At 39.9% G+C, this 16,609-nt stretch overlaps 1 long non-coding RNA gene and 1 other non-coding gene across 2 annotated transcripts; both read left to right on the top strand.

Annotated features, from left to right (window-relative positions):
• Positions 1-13,700: 13,700 nt before the first annotated feature.
• On the top strand, positions 13,701-16,566 carry LOC125687042 (uncharacterized). The gene is made up of 3 exons (XR_007373958.1): positions 13,701-14,137; positions 14,961-15,247; positions 16,491-16,566. It is a non-coding gene; the product is annotated as an uncharacterized LOC125687042 (long non-coding RNA).
• Positions 14,606-14,734, top strand: LOC125687443 (small nucleolar RNA SNORA47). The gene has a single exon (XR_007374073.1). It is a non-coding gene; the product is annotated as a small nucleolar RNA SNORA47 (small nucleolar RNA).
• Positions 16,567-16,609: the final 43 nt, after the last annotated feature.

Consider the following 16,609-nt stretch of genomic DNA (forward strand, 5'->3'; position numbering starts at 1 on the left):
CCCACTATTTTTACATCCCTCTACACAGGGATATGTGGTAAGTAATGCATTGTCAAGCATGACTACATCACAGGATGTACTCTTGTGCAACCAAATACAAAGTTTACGTAACAGACTGTGTACTATTTGCAGCACTTGTGACTGAAAGGACAAGCGCAGGGCTAAGGAAGCTATGACAAACAAGACTCCATGAAATGTTACTATTTGTAAGCTCACTGGCATTATGGGACAAAAGACAACATGCCTGTGCAAAGTAATGTTAATGTGATGTTTACAAATGAATACTTCTGTACCTGCTGGAATAAAAATATTTAACAGTTGGGTTTACAATCTCTCCAGTGTTAAAGCTCTGAGAAATCACTACTCAGCTCATCATACAGATTTATATTCTGTTTTTTTTTTTTCAATTCATGTCATGTAAAGTACCTCATGAACATTTCTGAACAACTAAGGAGACTGAGGCAGCAGCAGAATATTTTTTTTTTCTGCATTCTACAATGTCTAGCCCAGAACAATTACATCCCTGGTATTCAGATCTGCAAATCACGGTGATCTGCAGTCAGTCCCAGTTTAGAAAGTTCAGCCTTGTTCTTGGCCCTTTTGCATACAATTATACACAGGGATGAATTAGTGAAAGTACATGCCAGAAAGTAATATTACCTGACTCTAGGAATAACTAGAATAAGTTAATTTTAGAAAATCTTGTGAGGTTTCAGCAGGTGACAGAAAACTTACTGCACAACTTTTCAACTACCTATCACAATAAAATTGTTATCCTTTATTACAGTACCTGATACAATACAAAGGTAATTATTATATAAATTAGCATACGTACCTGTTTTGTGGTTTCCACACAGTTATCTGTAGTTACACAAGTCTGGGAGAAAAACAAAATTCAGAGTGGGAATGGAAAAGCAGTAATACCTTTTTTTCTTTTATTTAAAAATCAAAATCACAATAAAACACATCCGCTCCAAAAGAGGTATGATGACAGGACTATGCATCTTCTTCTGAGCTGTGTAGTCCCGTCTGAGGCACAACAGCTCTAATCTGCCTGTTTCCACAAGCAATGAAGATGACTTGTATTGCCCTCTGAGAAGCATTTGAGAATCTTCACTACAGCTTTACCACAGCAAAAAAATATGTCTCTCTTCCCAGTTCTGTCAATGGGAGTGTAAAAATGGTATCTACACAAAAGGCTGAGAAATCTTTCAGCAGTGTAGATAAGAGTAGATTATAAAACACTACTGTCGGTTGTAAAATAACAGAAGTCGCAGAGAAAAGTCAAAATTGCATGAAGGCTTCATTCTGATGTAAGGATAAAGGGTATAAAAGTTACAACATCTATGCAAAGGGTCTTTCAGTATTAGAGTGAAGATATGAAATCACAGGTCATAGGACAGTCCTAGTGATGTCCGGAAAACACCTTCTAGAGAATGTAATTAACTGCAAGTGTGAAAAAATGAATACTCCTTTTTTCATTCTCTACTGTATTTCAGTACACAACACCACTTGCAGCTTGTTTGCTGACCCAGATTACCTTCAGCCACAATCCAGGAAGGTAAAATATTCTTTATTTGCAGTCAGAAATGACTGTGTGCAACATTTCCAGGCTTATTTCAGTAAAGCAGATTCAAACCCATTTTAAAATCTGACCTTTAAAATGACATACTGGGTTTCTTACTGGATTGTTTGAGAATGATAATTCTTCTGTTGTGTTTAATTTCAGATGATAATGAATAACACAACTTCTGCTAAAGAAGGAAGCATACTGCAAGAAAAATCATGCTGCCTTGGACTTAGAACAGTACCAGTTAATTCTCATTAAGAATAGGAATTCCCTCTTGCAGAAGTTGTCCTGTCCCAATTTGCCTCTAAAGCTTGCACATTCACCCTATTATTTCTCTCTTCTTCGCATCATTTTCCTTTTCTCCCTGTTAGCGTTTCACTTGTACAAACTTTAATCTTTTCCCTACCTGTCTACAGGAAAACACTTTGGTCTTCCAGTCTGAACAAACTTCTCTGCAATAACTAGTTTTCAAATGACTGAATTCTTTTATTTACCCTTTTATCACCTCTAAAATTTTGGACCATGTTGTTAACTCTCTCTGCTTATTTTATTATATATACATATATTTTGTAATTAAGTGGTGATCCCTTAAATCAGGCTTCTAACATATTCTTTCTCTCTATTCCATCAAATTGCACTTTGATTATCTTGTCATTCACAGCATACCAGAGATTGCTCAGTCATCTGAGCACAATCTGGAGTATGATTCTAAATAAAGGAAAGTTAAGATCAAGTTAACGAAGACAGAGAGACGATCTTAACACAGTTCTGCCTCTTCCTGTGATCATCATGGCAGGAGCACCTCTCCTGTGAGGAATGGCTAAGGGAACTGGGCTTATTCAGTCTGGAGAAGAGACAGCTCCAGGAAAGCCTCATTGCAGCCTTTCAGTATCTAAGGCACGCATATAAAAAGACAGCAACTTTTATTTCTACATGGTCTGATAGTAATAGGACAAGAGGACATGTTTTCAAACTAAAAGAGAATATATTTAGATTAGATAATAGGAGGATATTCTCTTCTCAGAGGATGGTGAGGTGCTGGAACAGGTTACCCAGAGAAGCTGTGGGTACTCCATCCCTGGAGGAATTCAAGACCAGGTTGAATCTGGACCTGGGCCACCTGATTTGTTGTGTGGTAGCCCTGCCCACAGCAGGGGATTGACGTGAGTGAACTTTGAGGCCAACTTCAGTCCAAGCCACTCTATGATTCTAATGGCACAAATGTACCTTTAATTAAATAATTACTCTTTTCCATGTCTTGACCTGTCTTGAAAGCTGGAGAAGAAACAGAAAAATAACGTTCTTGGTGTTTTGTAGTATATTGTAAATGTAGGTGCGTGGAGTTCCACTGATTAATTATCCCCACTAAAACCAAATTATGAGTTAATTACCAGGTATTGTGCTTTCCTGATCAAGATTTCCCCCTCCTTGCCCCTGGAGGACTTATAAATAGTGTATATGCAAGGTTTTTTTTGAGTCATCACAAAGGCTTTCACATATATTACACAGCACAGTGAAATGTATTTACTGTAAGAGTTGTGACATTCAAATGCCTCATACAAGTGCTGTGTATTTGCCTAGGCTTTCTAGTATGGGTGACAGAGTGAATAATTTTAGGACATGGAGTGTCTCCTTGCATGGGAAATAGGTGTTGGTAAACCTGGGGCATACAAATATCCTTAGTTTAAGGAGAGGACGGAGGAGGGAGTGAGCCAAGGTTTGCTTACAGTCCTGGATTCCCAGATTCCACCACATCTATTTTAATCACTTGAAAGCTGTTGTTTAATGCTGGCTTCAGTGTAGTGCAGTAGGTCATGTTTGGCTGTGATGTGAGGAGAGACGCAGGGAGAGTATTTGTGCTGTGCTGACAAATGCCATTAAAATAGCATCACGATGATGAACAACTAACTCATTCAGAAGGAGTTTCTCAGTTTGCAGAAATTCTAAATAAAAAAGGGAAGGAAAACAAGCAAACAAACAGGCCAGACAGAGCCATTAGGAGTAAAAGAATTAGGACTATAAGAATTAAGGCTGCAGTAAACTGCAGAGAATAGATTCCAACAGAGAAACTTCTTATAAACTCCCGGTAATACTAAATCAGAGCACCCTCTAGTGGCAGACAATAGGCAATAAATATATCGAAAGAGAAAAATCTGGTCCCATAGGGCATAAGTAAGCAGAAGGTGTGCTGTCTGTCTGACTTTCTTTATACAACCGATTGCTGTATGTAAATTTCTATTTGGAAGACAGGGAATTAACTCAACATTCTAAGTATATATATATTGTTATTTTGCTCCTGACATCGTGCCTCCACCATTTCCTAAATTTTCTATTCATCCAACTGCTTAAGATTTCCATTCTCTTTGAAGTATCCCATCAATTTGTTTTAAATTATTTTTCTTTGGAATGGGAGATTAGAGTCAAATGAAAACCAAGACAGTATAACAATAGAGAAGGAATATGCAAAGGAAACAATCAGCTCCAAGTCAAACCAATTGATTTCCAGTCCTTATCACGCCAACACATGTTTTCACTTAACTGTAGATAAATTCTGAAGAACTTGTTTGGTTTAAGAAAATAGCACTCTGTATTTTGCCCTTGTATTTAATATGGAAAAGGAGTGGAGACTGGTCAGCCATTGATCGCAGCTTTATGACAACGTTTCTGGGGAAAAAAATGATCTCCTACCTCAGGGACTACAGCAAGCTACTCTGTGGCAGCACAACCCTGTGTAAAGAGAAGAGCTTGAAGGAGGAATATCTGTAGCTATGGGAAGACTTAGCACATTGAAACATCAAATCAATCCTACAGCAGGACATTGGCTCCACTAGGCAAGAAGCACAGATAAGACTCCTTAAAGCTATCTGTCTTTAGTACCTGGCTTGCCAAGTGACCACATTTGGCTAGTAATAATTTAAAAAAGTTGGTCATTTCATAAGGTGAAAGGTTGCTGTGTCACACTATATACCCAAGGGCTACTATGCGGTGTGAGGTCACATAGATGGATAACACCTCAGCTAAATTACGAAGCTGAAGATATCTCTTGCCCTCAGTGGTTTGTGTCTCAGTTTCAGGGCTCTTGCCTCCTCCCACAGATAGCATGGAAAACACAGTCCAAGTCTAACACCTCATGTAATGGAGTTTCCCACACCAGAATAAAATGGTAAGTGAGCATGTTCATTCCTATGGAAAATGAATAAGTTCTTAGGGTTATTACTTGAGAAAGGAAAATGAGTACATTTTATGTCTTGGATGAAAGGCATGCTGGAAAATTGCTGTCCTAAGTGATTAAAAAAGCAAGGTGAAATACTATTCCCAAACTGTCATCTACCTGGATGGTGGAAATCTAAATTCTGGGATGTTTCAGACATTCCACAGTGTCTTGCAATGTGAGTAGTCATAGTTCACAGTCTTAAATACAGTAATGATCCACTGAAAATGCATATTCTATCTTAATCATATTCTGAAGGAAAAATAGAAGTTGGGAAACTAGGAAATATGTCTAGTTTCCAATTACCTCATACTTCTTCATCTTCTCTTTAAATGAGTGAGAGAAATAATTCTTACCTTGATAGTAACACACAGAGGCAAGTGGTAAGTCAAAAGTTTGATGGAGTATGTATCTGAAAAATGCAAGCAAACAAACAAAAAAAACCCCTTCATTACATTTAATGGAATTTGAAAGAGAAAACGCTCATATTTTAAAGGCAGCCATGAAAAAATGTTGATCAGACCCTGATTCGTACTTACCTTGAATTTTCATCTCAGCCCTGCTGCTTTCAGATTTTCTCTCCCTTTATACTCCTCCAAGCACCAGAAGAATTGGGCCCACAACCTATCTTCCCACCCTTGGAATCATGATGATAATAATAATAATGAAAAAATTAATGAACCTGGAGTCAGTATTAAAAATTGCTCTTACCTACTACTAATTTTCTTCATGGCTGTGAAGCTCTCTTTTGGAAGAGAAGGAAAACAGAACAGTTACCAGCTGTTCACATAATGATGAACACTAACAAGAGAAGACATGCATGTTAATGAACTAGGGGAGAGGAAGTGAAAGGGGCAATCATCAGTGTGCAGCTGTAAGTGTAAAATTTTCCTCAGAGTATGTGGGAGCGTTGATGGCATGTCACATAGGCAAATAGGCTTGAGACTGAAATGAGTCTCAGGTAAGGAAAACAGCACTTCCAACAGACCAGCATTGTTCAGGTAAAGATCTGCCTGTCTTTCACCATGTTGTTAACAAAATTAGACTTGGTATTTTCACCACAGATGACTTTTCCACAAAATCACTACTGCAGTCACAGTAGTCCAACTGTGATGACCTCATGGATCCAGCAGAAAATAACAAGTGAAGAAATAAAGAGATGTGGATCAGAGCTGGGAGGCAAACAATGATCCCATTTGTATTCTTTAGTCTTTACATCATGCAAACAAATATAAAGCTCAAAGGCTTGTCTGCATGCAGAGTCACAGGGGCTTCTTTCAAAGTATGATTTTAAATTTGATGTAGCTGATTCAGAAAAAATGCCACTGAAAATCAGTCTTTCTTTCTTTAGCTCCAGTTCATTTTTATTTATATCATGCAAGCATAAGCTGACACTGAAATATGCCATTTGTATCAAAATATGGTCTGCATATAAGCTTAGAGTGCTCTAATTAACCCAGATTAGCATGTGCTTCAAGGTCTTTCAGAAGCGATAGATTTCAGTCTAACTCGGGTGCAAAACCATTTCTTGTAATCCCCTTCCTCCCAGTTTTCCATAAACTGATGGGATGTTAGGTTCGTGGAGGACCTCAGCAACAGTCTTAGCAATCTTAGCAGCTTTATTAGGAGATAAATTTGTTCAATTTTTTCACCCTGAACAATGCTGGTATAATTCTGCATTGTCAGAGACATGACCACCTCCAGGAAAGAGTGGCTCGTGTGAAATAGAACAGGTGGTGTAAAATGGCATAGTTAGAGCTACGCTGGTTTACATTAGCTAAAAGTTTCTTTCAGCTTTTAGATGTGCAAACAAGTATTTGTAAAAGGATTAACATATTATAGATGGATGTTAGTAGGCTTTTATTTCTCAGTAACATGTAAAGCACTTAAATCAGGTTGATAGACCAAAGTCCAAGCCAGGCTCAGAATGAAGAAAGGCTGCTATGGACACATTCTCTCCAAATAAATATGAAGATGGATTTCACTTTTTTTTTTTTTTTTTTTTTTTAAAGAAGAGAGGACTGAAGAGAAACACCATTCTAGCTCTGTTTCTGCAGGAAGAATGTATGCTGCACAACAGTCAGCACTACTCAGCAGGAAACTGGGGCCAAGAACTCAGAGAGATGTGAAGTCAAAGAAGAAATGGAAAACATAATAACTGGAGATAAATTAGAAATATCATTTAGAAAAATTAAATTTCCTAGTTAGTTCTAATTATTCTCATAGAGTGCACTGAAATGAAATGCAAAACAGGGAGTCTGGCTCCATTAAGATGCACCGTATGGAAAACAAATAAAATTGTATGAATTCATTTGAATTTGAAAAAGTCTTCAGCAAAATGAAAGCACCTCTAGCCTTTGCAAAATGTTTTACTGGCAGAGCCTTAGAGAAGTACTAACAACAGTATAAAGTGAAAAGTTAAGAAAGCAACAAGTGTTTCAAAATTTACCATTTAGCCTATAGAGTACTTGAAGATACGATCCAGCCTGAAACTTACCTGACCCATAAGGTGAGCCCTACCTGAATGAACCAACAACTTTGCTAGGCTGAGGGAAGAAACATGTAGGCCTCTCTTCTAATCTGAGGAAAGCCAGGTCTTTTGCTGCTGACCATCAACTAGACAAGCAGCTGCACTTCCAGCTGCCATGGCAGTTATGAAGGGTGTTCCTGACTCAACTCTGTAACAACCCACGTCAGGTCTCCAAACTGGGAGATGCTGTGCAGGTATACTGATTACAACCTGCATTTACTATTTACTATAAGGCTATACTGCAGATAAAGCGATCTCTGCATTTCGCACTCCTGTAATACTCTTGCTGCCCTAGAGGAATTCACCAATAGTACATCAGCTAATGCACAACTGCTTTTGACAAGACACGATAATAGGAAATACAGGGGAGATTCAGTCATGAGAAAGGGACAATTTAGCCACACTGTAGATAAATCACATTGTGATTTTCAAGGTCAGAATTTGGTCAAAATACTTCTATGTTGGCTGCAAATCTCTCCTTAAAATTTGAACAGCCCAAGATGGTTAAGATCTTTGCTTTTTACTTCTGTGACTGCAATACAGTAGGACACTGGTCATGTGCAGATCAGAGCCTCTGAATCTTTGCTTTTAACATCAAAGCACTTAAAAAGTGGTGCTTAAGGAATCAACAACTCTTGAAAACAGTTGGTGCTTTATTCTTTTACCTTGAAATAAAAACAAAGATTCAGTTATTGGTACCACATGCTGCAACATTTTCAGATTTACTCTTCAGAGTTACTAGTTGTACTGCGCAGTGCAGGCAGGGCAGGGCAAAGAACATGGGAATCTTAATGGTGAGAAGAAGAGATGGTTAAAGAAAGACCATGGGATTTTTGGGGCAAGTCAGAAATTATGAAGAAGAGCTGTGAGTGGAGAAATGGGATGGTAAAACCTCTGATTCGCTTGCTTGCATGCTAAGCATGTTAACTCCTGTGCTCTGAAAGCTGTACAGGAGTCCTGGCAGTGCATAGACCACGAGAATACAATTATACATTAAATTATAAAGCAAGAAAACTCCATTAAAAGAACACTGCTAGCATCATGCAGTGAAGTACTGAGTAGCTGGAATCCTGATAAATGTTTGGGCAACTGCAGTTCTTTGTACATCCAAGGGCCTGAGTGCAATGTCAACAATGCGCTCACCATACTGATTTGTATGTAATGCAAGAATCAGATTGTTTCAACTATTTAGAGCTTGGGACATAGTTTTCTTATTAACACTAGTGTAAGTAACTGTACTGAACTTAGGTGAGGCACTGTCATAAAAAAATTGATGCAGGCATCATTCAAGTTTTATTCTTATGTAACCAACAGAAATTTAAAGCAGCAAGTAGCTGGTAAAAAATATCAGTATGAAAGCCTTTGCCACTTCGCAGAAAATTATTTTTGTTCCAAATGAGCCTTATAAAGTCCAAAATACGTTTTTAAAAATCATTGCTAATAGTGAGCTAGAGTTACTCTAGATGAAACCAGTAAAAAATCACAAGACTGCAGCTGTCAGAGCTACAGACTTTAAGGCTCTGTGCTATTTCTAACAGCATGTAAAGGAATTTAAACTGTATAATTATTCAAATAAGGAAAGCACAATACGAAACGTACAGTGTTTTGAAAATAAGCAGGCATTCTGACATTTATAATACTGCTGCTATTTGGCTGACACTGTGATCACACCAACTATCAGTGCAGCTGCCATCCAAAATGCAGAATACAATCAGGGGGTAAACTTAATTTAGGTGAGCAAACATACAATGGATCCTAAATGAGTGACAAGAGAAAAATCTTTATCAGCTAATTGCTGTGATGCAGCATAGACAGTTTGGCAAGAAGTGGTGCTGGGAAAGAAGAACACATCTGAGTTTGTTCTGATGCCTGACAAAAAAAGATTTCTTTCTCTTTGGGTTCTATAAGTTAGGGCATGTGTACGTGTAGGTTTCTGCACCGACATCCACGCACTCCATTATCCTTTTACTATCACTTTGCTAAGAGTACTGTAGGCAGAATCATTATCTGAGTGTTAGCATGTGTTCTCTGAAGGCAAGGATACATCCCGGTTGAGACTCATGGCCTTGTAGTTCATATTCTGTAGACTGTTTCATCCAGCTTCCAAACCCAGACACACTGTCCCTATCCATGTCTGCATAACAAAAGCTTCTTCCTTTCAAGGCAAAACAAATAAAAACTGAGGTGAACAAAATGACAAGACTCATTACTTAAAATCCCAGGAGAAAACAATTCTTTACCTAAATCAGTTGTGGCAGCATTAATAAGCCTGCCAGCTGTTACAGGAGGCCTCTTCAAGTGTACTGAGATCTGAAACTTGAAGGTCTCCTGACAGTGCATCTACTCCAGCATTTTTTTAAATCAGCCTTACCTTCAGTTAAGCCTTCTTAATCTTTATTTGTAATGCCTGAGGTGGTATCTCTAGGATTCAGCACTTCATTAGTTTTAATGTTGAATACTAGGATTTGTGACATTACCATTGCCAGGTGTTAACAGTGTCTAAGGAAAAACAAAAACTTCCCTGAATACAGGTCACAGGACAGCTAAAAAACAGGTAAGGCTCACATCATATTTTTGCAGTGTTCCTCTGTCCCTTGAATAACTCAGTGTATACAGCCTCCAGGAAAAATGGCTCACGTTGGTTTTTGTAAATGTCTAAGGAAGAGCAAACTGTGGCTATCCTATGTGAGAATGATTACAGGTTAAAAACAATATCTGGTTTTCACTCAGTTTCAAGATGAAACAATTAGTCAGGTGCAGATTTTGATGCTCAGCTTCATGGCAAGCAGATACACACTTGGGAAAACAAATAAATCTGAAGATCCCATTCATCTTTTATAGGCATTAGTCAAGTCAAAACACTGGATATCTCAACACTTTAAAAAAATAAGAATTGCAAATTCATCAAAATAGCTATCCTTCACAAATATAAAAAAATATCCTTCAAAAGTATCTCAAAAATTTGAGACTAAAAAAATATACTGGCATGAAATTATTTTAAAAAACTCAGTTTTTCTCTTGATGTGAACAATTTCCAAGACAGGTCTTTTTCTATAAAAACAGAAGATGCCTAAAATGAGCAATCTCTATGGTAAACTGAAAAATGGAACAACTGTCTCAAAAAAATAATATTTCTCCAAAACATCCCAACTACACTCGCCTTCTCAAAGAGCGCTTTGAATAAGCTCTAAAAAGCCAGACAGGGGCTATGATTCATTCTGTCTTCAATCAGATCAAGCATAAGGTCTCAATTTCCACTGCTTCTTGTTTATTATTTTCACATCCCACAGACATCCTCTGCAGAAAGGTTAGGAACTCTTTATGATCAGATAACCCACCAAACCAGAACATCTGCTTTCCCACAGCAAACATGACAAACATTTCTCTTCGTTGGCATGACTCTGAAGACTTTTCAATATGACTGAACATAAGACATGCCTCTGAAACACTTCACTGGTATTTTCCCTGATGCTGCCTTTGCAGAGGATCAGTCACAATTCATCACAATTACCAACTGCCTGCAGGTAGAGGATCCCAATCTGACTTGCCTTGGAGCAAAGCCCGATAACACCAGGAGTTTGCACAACATCAGTGGAGAATTGCTCCTTACAGAAGTACGTGGCAATATTTTAAAAAGTCAGATCTACCCACTGCTGTGAATTTACTTGTGCATTGTGCATTGTATTCCTTTTTTCTTTTAACTGATCCTTTTTTTTTTTATTCTTTGCAGAGGAACACAGGACTTGCTGACCTGGAGGAGGGTGCTGTGCACAGCACAGCGGTGGCACAAACTGCTTTGGGGAAGGTCTGTTGGAGTTCTATTCTGATCTTTCAAATCCGGAGGCTGGCTTTTACACTAAAGAACAACTGCTTTTGTACTTTCTAAAACTCTTGTTTAACACCTATCATTCAAACTCTTCACACTTGCCCTCTTGTGTGTCTGAATCCTTACCTCAACAGTAACTGGCAGAAATGTACAGGGTAGGCTGGATGGCAGGTTATCTAAGTTTTCAATTGACCTCTCTAATTCAAGATATTCATTTTTCTCGATATCTTGAGTTCAAGAGTTCTCTATGCCTCTTCAGATATGTCTATGGCCTCCATACATACAGTATCCAAACACAAATCAGTTCTTTGTGGCACATTCTGTGATTAAAGAAGTATTATTTTTCCCACTGAAAAAATGAAGAGTCAAAAGGAAATTCACAGAGTCCAAGAATGATTGAGGTTGGCATGGATCTCTTGGTCCATCTGATCCAGTTCCTGCTCAAGCAGAGACACCCAGAGTAGGGCGCCCAGACCTATGTCCAGGCAATTTTTGTTCCAGGAAACAGCCTCTGGGCAACATGTACCAGTGCTGCATCACCAGCACAGAAATGCCTCCCCATGTTCAAAGGAAGACCTCTGTGTTCAAGTTTGTGCCTACTGCCTCTTGTCCTGGCACATGGCATCATTGAGAAGAAACTAGCTCCATTTTCATTGCACCTCCTTTCAGATATTTATAGACAATCATGGAATGACTTGGGTTGGAAGGGACCTTAAAGCTTACCCAGTCCCAACCCACTACCGTGGGTGGGACTGCCACCCATCAGGCCAGGCTTACCCACCAGGACCCCACCACACATGGCCTTGAATGCCTCCAGAGATGGGATATCCACAGTTTCTCTGAGCAGCCAGTTCCTGTACCTCACCACCCTCTGAGTAAAATATTTCTCCCTAATATCTAACCTAAATCTCGCTTCTTGTAGTTGAAGCCGTTCCCCCTTGTCCTGTCACTACAGCATTTACTACAGTAAAACGTTGATCCCCCTCCTGCTAGTAAACTCCCTTCAAGTGCTGGAAGGCTGCAGTGAGATTTCTCTGGAGCCTTCTTTTCACCAAGCTAAACAAGCCCAACTGCTTCAGTGTTTCTTCTTAGGAGAGGTGCCCCATCTCTCTGATGATCATCTCTGTGGTCCTCTTTTGGGCTCACTCCAACAGCTCCACATGCCTGCTACAGTGGGGGCCCCAGGACTGGATGCAGTACTCCAGATGCATTCTTACAAAGGCAGAGTAGAAGGGAACAATCACCTCCTTCTCCCTGCTGGCTATCCCTGTTTTAATGCAGCCTAGACTACTGCTGCCCTTCTCGGCTGCAAGCACACACTGCTAGCTCAAGTCCAGCATTTTGTCCATCAGGACCCCTTGCTCCTTTTCCACAGGGCTGCTCTCAATGAGTTCTTCTGTTTTACTCATAACTGGGATTGCTAAACAGATCTCCAAGTTTTATCTTGTTCCAGCTCTCTCAGCCTTTCCTCACAGAAGAGATGCTTCAGATCCTTCCTCTCTCCTCTACTAGACTATTTTCAATACATCCACACCTTTCTTGTACTGACACTGGACTCCAGGTGTGTCCTGGAGTTAAAGAACTATTCTTATAATACTGATGCACAGTAAGCCCCATTTCAAATCACTGGACATCTTAGAGCCTGTGGGAATCAAGTGTTGTTTCTGCATTAGAATTGTATAATATTATTTTTATTTTATGGTCTCTGCTATCACAGTTTTTTTTTGGGAGCCCTTCTACTTAACTTGGGGAAGATCTCTGATAAGTTTACATCACTTATCATATAGATGAACCTTCCCAGGAGCGCACATTCTGTATATAGGTGTATATATGTATATTTTGTCATACACACTGCAAGAATATCCTGCACGAGAGCAAACCAGAGAACAAGTCATGGCATGCCCGAGGAAGTGCCTGAAGAGACATTGGGAAGGCCTGACATCATCCCCCAGTGCTCTTTGTTTAAGGATGATGACTTTAAAGAAAATCACCATATCAGTAGGACAAGGAGAGCACCGAGACATCTTGGAAACAACAGGATGACTACTGACTGGCACCAGATAACAAATAAATTAACAAGTAAATAGCAAATGTAAACCTTCTGATAAGATTGTGGACCTGGAGTACCCAGCCATTGGGGAAACAGGGGAGGGGGAAGGCAAAGGGGAGAAAACAGGGTATAAAGGCTGTCATGTTGTGTCCATAGGCGCGCTCCTACTTGTGGGACGCCCGCCATTGCAATCGCGAATAAATTCTGCTTTTATCAGAGATACCGTCCTGACAAAAATTACTTGGATATTTCCAACAGAGCCCAATTCTGTCCTGTTGTATTACACACTGAACAAAAAAGATGGGAGGCCGAAAAACCAAACCAATGACCAGTGCGATGGCAGTAAGTCAAGCATCAAAGCTTTATTAAATCAGCCTTTTCCTTTTCCTTTTCCTTTTCCTTTTCCTTTTCCTTTTCCTTTTCCTTTTCCTTTTCCTTTTCCTTTTTTGTTAGAGATGCTGCTGGTCCCTGAACAGGCTGAGGCGGCCACTGCGGCTGCCCCCCACTTGGCTGTGCTGGCTGCTGCCTGTCGTTTCCCTCAGAATCATTCCTGGGACTCCACCCGTTCCTCTCAGGATAATATTTGATCCTAACTGCTCAAAACCTCATTTAGATGCGTATTTTTAACACAGCGTCTGTGAGTCCTGTTTCCTTCAGCGGCCGCGTACCCTGGGCGCTGCCGCCCTCCTCCCGCTCCCTCGGCTGCAGTCCACCCCGTCCAGCACGCAGGGAGTGAAACCGCGGTGCTTTGCCTTCGGCTCCTCCTCCTTCCTCTTCCCCTTCCTCTTCCTCTTCTCGCGACCGCTGCCTCAGAGGCCTCGCGGTCAGGCTCCGCTGCCCACCGCTTTAAGAGCCTTCAAAGAAGCGGGCTCCCGCCCATGGCCCGCGGCCCTGCTTCGGGCTCCCCCGCGCGGGGCGGATAGACAAGATGGCTGCGGCCGGGTAGGGAGGTAAGGGCGGCTCGCGGCGGGGCCGGAGGCTGCGGCGGGAGGGGCTGCCCTAGCGGCAGGTACAGCGCTGTGCGGGAGCGACCGCGTTCCGACAGGCCAGGCCTTCCTCCCTTACACAGCTCAGAGCCCCTGCGCGCTTAATCCTGTGGCTTTCATTCAGCGATGAACGTGCTCGGTGTTTTCACTTGACTGCTGAGGTGGTTGTCGCTGAAGATAGGAACGTGTCGCTTTTAGATTCCAAAGTACGTTTGGAAAGCTGGCACTTTGCAGAATTCCCTGCTAGGTCTGTATAAACTATTTTGTTTACATAAAGCTATTACTGTTCTTAATGGCTTTAAGATTTTACGCACTGGCAAGATTATTTTATATACACGGCAAACTGCTAAAACTTTTGACTCTGGCCATGCAGAAAAGTAGTTTTGCCTCTGTGATGACTGTAGTGTAAGTTGGAAGAGCTGACAGGACGTCTGGAGGACTGAGAAGGTAAGACAGTTTAACTCGATGCTGTATCTTACTGGTTATGGCCTCCAAAATTATAACGGTGCAATGGCAACTCATGCTTCCCTCCTCACGTGAAGGAAAGTGTTATTGCATTTGCACATAAGGCTTGCATACCACAAAAGGCTCCTACCCTATTCATTTTTTACTTAAACTTACTAAGGGGTGACTGAGGTAGGGGACAAGAGCCTCACTTAGCGCAGTGCTCGTCTTTCTACTCAATAAAGCTACACAACTGCTTGATGAGGATTAGTCATACCTTATTTTCCACTTTTTTCCTGAACAACACTGTGTATTAATGGAACTGTTTTTCCTGTTTTCCCAGGCAGCACCAAGAGATAAGGGGATTTGCTGTGCCAGCACTAAATTGAGACTAAGCTTCAAACTTTTATACAAAATTATTTGTTGAAAAAAGAAGCTTCTGCACTACTAAGAGGAGATGTCTGTGAAGTGCTGGACTGGGAGGCTGTGCATGTTTCTGAAGGAATTAACTTCAAAAACTTGACAGAATGCAAACTCAAATCTTTTAACATTGTATTTTGCTTAGCAACAATAAAACAGTAACTGACTTTTACCAGAGCTGTAACTTGGGTCACTGGGGAGAGGGGTAAGGTAAGATTCAGCTGAGGTACTCACGAAATACGTTCTTTTCTCTTCAGATTTAAATTTTTAGTTTGATATACATAAAAACCAGAGATCAACTTTTTTCTTTTTTTAAAAAGACACTCAGCAAACTAAAAGTTACTGTAAGATGTTTAATATGGAACTATGTTTTCCTCAGCTAGATGTCTTCTGAAAATGTGAAGGTGTAATTCGTAGCTGTAGCTAAAATTGTGAAGGAACAGCTACTTAAAAATGCAAGTGGCGAACTGACTTTAATGAACTAATACTGCTACAGGCTTTCAGAGTGCTTGCAGCTAAATCACTAACTGTACACTGATGTCAAGTTGTTCTAAAAAAGTGTGCATTAATGATTTTAAATAACACAGAATGAACATGTTGTTTTATCAGTCTGAAGATATAAGTAAGATAAGTAGCTAGCAAACTGCCCTGGTTTTACTCAATGGTGCTTGACAGCTGCCTGCATGATCCAGTAGGATGATGAGTCTACAAGTTCCTCTTACTTGTGCAAGTATCAGAACTGTAACACGACTAAAAAAAGATTAGTTTTTCTCATTTTAGAAGAGCACTCATATCCTGCATATGTGCAAGAGAGTATCAAGAAGCACACTGCTTACATTTATAATAATTTATTATGTTTAGGAACAGTGAATAAATACCAAGCTGTTAGCTTCAGTTTGGCAAACCTTTTCCAACCAAAGATGCGCTGGTTGTTGTGGCTTTCTTTTCTGGCAGAAACTCCATTGCCAGCAATGGATGCATCAGAACAAGTAGTTAATAAATAATACACACAGACAGCAGTTTTCTAAACATACCTCCTGTTTTAAAAGGCATGATACAGATTTACTAAGCAAGTTTCAAGCAAATTCTTCACAGAAGAAAATTTTTGCTACAAGCTGTCCTCTGAACACTGTATTCTTCACCAAAGTTTGTTGTTTATTTCATGGAATACTGTATTTATTTCTAAACAGTACCAATGGATCATTAAAAAACAATTTAACAATTTTTCTCCACTGAAGGTAAGCTGAGACATGGCTGGTAGTGGACTGCATGAATTTAAGAGTAATGTACCACTTGCTGAGCAGTTTCATCACAGTCGTGAATAAACATACAAGAGAGGAAAAGGCAATACAACTTTCTGTTCATTGTGCTTGATGAGGTGAAGGAGTGTTTGTTTCAGCTTCCTTTTAAAACACTGTTCAAAAGTTGAAAGCATTGTATTTAAATTTAACAGATGCTTTGACCTTCCACGAACATTTGTGGTAAAAACAGAACTGAAGAAACTTCCTGCTCGTGTTAAGATTCATCTTCAAGTACTTAAGGTTGAATATCCCCTATGTTTCATTCATTTAT

The sequence above is a fragment of the Lagopus muta genome, chromosome Z (genome assembly GCF_023343835.1).
Source record: "Lagopus muta isolate bLagMut1 chromosome Z, bLagMut1 primary, whole genome shotgun sequence".
Taxonomy (NCBI): Eukaryota; Metazoa; Chordata; class Aves; order Galliformes; family Phasianidae; genus Lagopus; species Lagopus muta.